Source organism: Heterodontus francisci, chromosome 32 (assembly GCF_036365525.1).
Source record: "Heterodontus francisci isolate sHetFra1 chromosome 32, sHetFra1.hap1, whole genome shotgun sequence".
Lineage (NCBI taxonomy): Eukaryota > Metazoa > Chordata > Chondrichthyes > Heterodontiformes > Heterodontidae > Heterodontus > Heterodontus francisci.
The window spans coordinates 46,882,369-46,888,641 of record NC_090402.1 but is presented as its reverse complement, the minus strand read 5'-3'; the positions used below and the strand labels follow the sequence as shown (position 1 = coordinate 46,888,641).

The 6,273-nt window shown below is 44.9% G+C and overlaps 1 protein-coding gene across 2 annotated transcripts in view; it reads left to right on the top strand.

Annotated features, from left to right (window-relative positions):
* Positions 1-2,271: 2,271 nt before the first annotated feature.
* Positions 2,272-6,273, top strand: part of dph7 (diphthamide biosynthesis 7) — a 43,271-nt gene continuing 39,269 nt past the window's right edge. For both annotated transcript variants that reach the window (XM_068012743.1, XM_068012744.1), the window contains exon 1: positions 2,272-2,361. The gene's annotated coding sequence lies outside the window, so the exon portion shown is untranslated. The remainder of the gene's footprint in view (positions 2,362-6,273) is intronic.

Genomic DNA, 6,273 nt, shown 5'->3' with positions numbered 1-6,273 from the left:
TCTATTTTTTTCTATTTTAAATGTTTATATCTTCGTAGTGTAAGAATTTAGTTCTTCTAATTAAAGAATTAATTTACTGATTTAAAGACACCTTTGGATAGCCACATTCGGGGGTTAATAGATGGTACAATTTGGTTGGGTCTTGCTTTAATTTGGATAGTTTTAAATGATATGTTAGCCGATTTGTGGAGCGACGGGATTGAATTAACAGTGCGTTGGTCCCACCACAATCAGAATCGTATATTTTGATTGGGGGTTTTGACAGGAGCGGTCAGTCGTAACACTATACATAATGTTCAGTCAAAATGTGGCATATATTAAGTACCAGGTAACGCTTGAGTCAGATCAACAAGTCAGGACTGTACATAATCTTAGCTGGTGCTTCAGTATTGAGGAATACTGTGCTGCAGGAGGTACTGTCTTTTGCACAAAACATTAAACTGAGACCCTACCTGCCTATGGGGATCCCCATGGCACAATTTGAAGTACAGGGAGTTCTGGTGTCCTAGGCGATATTTATCTCAACTAATACCATAAACAAGTTAGGTGGGAATAAAAGTTGTGGGGAGGATGCAAGGAGTCTTCAAGGGGGCTTGGACAGGCTAAGTGAATGGGCAAGAACATGGCAGATGAAATATGTGAAGTTATCCACTTTGGTAGAAATAACAGAGTATTTCTTAAATGGTGAGAGGTTGGGAAGTGTTGATATCAAAAGGGACCTGGGTGTCCTTGTTCATGAGTCACTAAAAGCTAGCATGTATGTGCGGCAAGCAATTAGAAAGGCAAATGGTATGTTGGTCTTCATCGTAAACGTTTTGAGTATAGGAGCAAAGATCTATCACTGCAATTGTATAGAGCTTTGGTGAGACTGCACCTGGAGTATTGTGTACAGTTTTGGTCGTCTCATCTAAGGAAGGATATACTTGCCATAGAGGGAGTGCAACGAAGGTTCACCAGACTAATGCCTGGGATGGCGGGATTCTCCTATGAGGAGAGATTGAGGAAACTGGGCCTGTATTCTCTCCAGTTTTGAAGAACAAGTGGTGATCTCATTGAAACTTATAAAGTTCATACAGGGTGGATGTAGATAGGATGTTTTCCCCGGCTGGTGAGTCTGGAACCAGGGGAAATTTTTGTAGGCAGAATAAGGAGATCTTGGAAAATAAGTGTCTAAATGGATTAGAGAAGCAGATGCACAAATCACTAACAGTAGCACTACAATAAGGCTATTAAAAAGCAAGCACAGTACATTTTTAGAGGTATAAAATTGAAAAGTAGAGAAGTTACATTACGTTTGTATAGAACTTTTGTTCGACCACATTTGGAATGCTGTGAATAGTTCCAGTCTCCATATTATAAAAAGGATATATGGCACTTGAAGTGCAAAAAGATTTACTCGACCAATACCAGAACTGAAAGGTTATACTAATCAGGCTGGGGCTCTTTTTTTAAAAAAAAAGATTGCGAGATGACTTGATAGAGGTCTTTGAGGTGATGAAAGTATTTAATAATTCCACTGAAAGGGGAGACCAGAACTAGGACTCATAAAATTAAGATAGTCACTCAAATTTAAAAGGGAATTCAGGTGAAACTTCTTTACCCAGAGAATAGTTAAAATGTGAAACTTTCCAAAGGAGCAGTAAAGGCAATTAGCATGAATGTATTTAAGGAAAAGTCTGATAAGCACAGAAGATAGGAAAAAGGAATAAAAGGATGTAGATAGGATGCTTCCACTGACTGATGAGTCTAGAACCAGGGGACATTAGTCTCAGAATAAGGGTTAGGCCATTTAAGACTAAGAGAAGGAATTTCTTCACTCAGAGAATAGTGAATCTTTGGAATTCTCTACCCCAGAGGGCTGTGGAATCTCCATCACTGAGCATGTTCAAGACAGAAATCAGTGGAAATCTGGATACTAATAACATCAAGGGAGATGGTGCAGGAAAGTGGCATTTATGTAGACAATCATCTGTGACCTAATTGAATGGCAGAGCAGGCTCTACGGGCTGAATGTCCTATGTCCCTAAGGGTATGCTGATAGGGTTACATAAAGTAGAGTGGGAAGACGTGCCTGCACTATGAAGCCATAGCTGCATTCCAGGGGCGGTCGAAGGTTAGTCACGAGCTGCAGTTCAAGCACGCCACGCGCCCTCTAACTGTCATCATCGCAGCAAGTGGGGAGTGAGGGAGCTCGCAGCGTTGCTGTGATTGGCCAACACGGCTGTCGATCTTTGGCGGTGTGTGGGCGGGAGGCTTTTTTTAAAACCGGAAGTAAGGGTGGCTGTGAGAGAGAGTCAATTAGTCTGCGAGTGCTTGGTCAAGAGCGCGAGGATTGCTTCGTGCAACGGTCGTTAGTGGCGCGTGAGTGATGGCATATGGGGCGCCCGCGCTCATGGAGGGGAGGGGGCTCTGTCCCATCGCCTCACCTGGGTGGGGGGCAGGGAGCAGGGTTGCCAACATTTTAGGATTGCCCTGAAGTCCCCAAGGATTAAAGGTTTGTCCAGAGGAGAAATCATAAGGTCAATAAAAATGGTGTTTACTTTGAACACTTAAAAATATTGGACATGGAGAGGTTGGGGCGGGGGAAGGCTGTTTGAGTGGAGGGAGCTGTTGGAAGCCGGAGGTTATGCGGTGAAACCTCCAGGAATATGTCCCGCCAGAGTTGGCATTTCTTGCTTTGAGGTTTTGAGGGGGTTGGTCGCTATGGCTATGCAGTCCAACCCTTCCGTTGCTCTTAAGATCAATGCAGTTTGAAGTAACTGAGCGGACTTGGTTTGCTTTAGAGAAGTAAAGCTGTTCCAGTTATTAAAGGATTAGGATGGGTCCAGTACAGGCCACCAGCTGGCATGTTTTCCAAGAGATGGGAAACTGTTCACCAGATTAGTCCAGTCTGTTGGTTGGTAATCACAATTCTGTCATCATACACGCCAATGGTAACAGCTTTCATTTTATTTTAATGTAGTAAAATGCCCAAGGTGCTTCACAGGAGAGTAATCAGACAAAAATTGACATCTAGCTAACAAAGGAGACATTAGGACAGCTGAATCTTTGTTAAGGAGTGTCTTGAAGAAAGAGACATAAGAATTCCAGTGCTTAGGGCCTAAATGGTTTGATGCTGGGCTGTCATCGGTGGGGGCAGAAAAAATTGGACATGCACATGGCCAGAGTTGGGGAAATGCAGAGATTTAGGAGGGTTGTAGACCTGGGAAAGGTACATGGATTGGGAATCAACAATCAGCATATTGAGGAGACAGTCAGTGTTGAGACAAAGCAGCACAACTGACTGCACCTGTTCCCCCACTCCTCTAATTCTGACCCGAGTCCAGTGACCAGTTCCGCTGGACAGGCCTCATTCCTCCTCCTTTGTGTAGCACTCAGTGCTATTGGCCTGGATTACCACCTGTATATTATCAGTGGGAATCCCTGGTGACACAGAAACAAGGGGGAGCAGGCAGAATGTATGCCAGAGGGGAAACAGAAGAACAGTGAAAGAGGGAGGGGTAAAACTGTTGGCAGTGAGGAAGAGGAGATGTTGATGGGGGTAGGGGCAAATGGATGGTAATGAAGAGGGTAGGAATAAAGAAAAAAGCTGGGAGTAGTGATTTGGGGAGAAGCTAGAAACATTGCCTTTATTTAAGAAGGGCAGCAGGGATAAGCCAGGCAACTACAGGCTGGTGAGCCTTACATCAGTAGTGGGAAAGTTATTGGAAGGGATTCTGAGAGACAGGATTTATATGCATTTGGAAAGACAAGGTCTGATTAGGGATAGTCAGCATAGCTTTGTGCATGGGAAATCATGCCTCACGAATTTGATTGAGTTTTTTGAGGAGGTGACCAAGAGGATTGACAAGGGCAGGGTGGTGGACGTTGTCTACATGGACTTTAGCAAGGCCTTTGCCAAGGTCCCGCATGGTAGGCTGATCCAGAAGGTTTGAACACATGGGATCTAGGGTGAGCTCGCCAACTGGATACAAATTTGGCTTGGTGATAGGCAGAGGGTGGTAGTGGAGGGTTGTTTTTCAGATTAGAGGCTGGTGACCGGTGGTGTGCCGCAGGGATTGGTGCTGGGCCCTCTGTTTGTCATATATATTAATGACTTGGATGTGAATGTAGGGGGCATGATTAGTAGGTTTGCAGATGACCACCAAAATTGGTGGTATAATGGACAGTGAAGAAGGTTGTCTAAGGTTACAACAGGATGTAGATCAACTGGGAAAGTGGACAAGGGATTGGCAAATGGAATTTAATACAGCCAAGTGTGAAGTGATGCATTTTGGGAAGTTAAACCAGGGCAGGACATATACAGTGAATGGCAGGGCCCTGGAGAGTGTTGTTGAGCAGAGAAACCTTGGGGTGCAAGTACATAATTCCCTGAATGAGGCACAACAGGTAGACAGGGTGGTGAAGGAGTATGGTATGCTTGCCTTCATCGGCTGAGGCATTGAGTACAAGAGTTGGGACGTCATATTACAGTTGTACATAACGTTGGTTAGATAGCATTTGGAGTACTGTGTGCAGTTCTGGTTGCCGCACTTTATTTTTTCTTTCTCTATAATTTTATTTTCAGACATACAGCTCTGAAACAGGCCCTTCAGCCCACCGAGTCTGTGCCGACCAACAACCACCCATTTATACTCATCCTACATTTACCCATATTCCCTACCACATCCCCACCATTCTCCTATCACCTACCTACACTTGGGGCAATTTACCTATCAACCTGCAAGTCTTTGGCTGTGGGAGGAAACCAGAGCACCCGGTGGAAACCCACGCAGTCACAGGGAGAACATGCAAACTCCTCACAGGCAGTACCCAGAACTGAACTCGGATCGCTGGAGCTGTGAGACTGCGGTGCTGACCACTGCGCCACTGTGCTGCCCACTTCAGAAAAGATGTGATTAAGCTAGAGAGGGTGCGGAAAAGATTTGCAAGGATGTTGCCTGGTTTGGAGGGCTTGTGTTATAAAAAGAAATTGGATAGGCTGGATCTGTTTTCCGTGGAGCGAAGTAGGCTGAGAGGGGACATGATAGAGGTATATAAAATTGAGAAGGGTAGATAGCCAGAGTCTGTTTCCCATGGTAGGGGTGACTAAAACTAGAGGGTGTAGATTTAAGGTGAGAGGGAGGAGGTTTAAAGGGGTATCTGGAATGAGCTGCCAGAGGAGATGATGGAGGCAGGAACAGTAGCAACATTTAAGAGGCATCTGGACAGGTACTTGAATGAGTAAGGCATAGAGGGATACGGAATTAATGCAGACAGGTGGGATTAGTATAGATGGGCATTATGGTTCGCATGGACACGGTGGGCCGAAGGGCCTGTTTCTATGCTGTACGACTCTGACTTTATTACTTTTGCGTGGGGGAAGGAAGGATAGTGCTAGCATTAACTTAGGGAGTGGGAAGATAAAAAGTGAAATCTTCAGGGGGAGGTAAGAATACCACCTCAGGGTAGAGTGGAAGAAGAGTGCCAGCTTAATCTTGGTGGGTTGGGGGAAAGAGAGAGTGAGAATATATTGAGTATGGGCAGGGAGGTTTGCAGGAGTGTTTCTTTGTGAAAGGGTATGGATTGCTTGGGGTGTAATGTCTTTGGTCTGGTTTCACAGCGGTAATGTGCCTTTGTTATTTTTTGAAGTTGTTGGTTTCTAGATTGGCAGGCATAAATCACGTTGAGTTTATCTTGTCTTGTCCATCCCTCATAATAGGTGCCCCATTGCCTCGCCCAGGTAACCATTTTTCATTTTTGAGACGAGACAATGACAGCAGGGTATTTGTGCGCTCCCTTGCTGTCTATACTGTCCAGCAGGTATAACTGGGTAGTGAACCTGAGTGCGTACTCTGGTTAATCTTTCCATCCTTAACACAGAGGGTCTGAGGTAACTACAGCACTTGCAATTGTTGCCCTGGCTGAGATGCACTCATCCAACTAACACGAAGGATGAAACCAGGGGCACTTGTCAGTGTGACTCAGCTACTCAGTAAATTAAATTCGCTGAACCATTGAGGGAAATGTTCTTTTCTAAACTATCTTGCTTGTTGACATGAATTTGGATGCCGATCAAGTGGGCTGCATTGTCTTGGATGGTGGCGAGCTTCTTGTGTTGTTGGAGTTTCACTCATCCTGGCAAATGGAGAGTATTCTGTCACACTCCTGACTTGTGCCTTGTAGATGGTGGAAAGGCTTTGAGGAGTCAGGAGAGAAGTTACTCGCCACAGCTTCTGACCTGTTCTTGTACCAACAGTATTTATGTGGCCAGTGCAGTTAAGTTTCTGATCA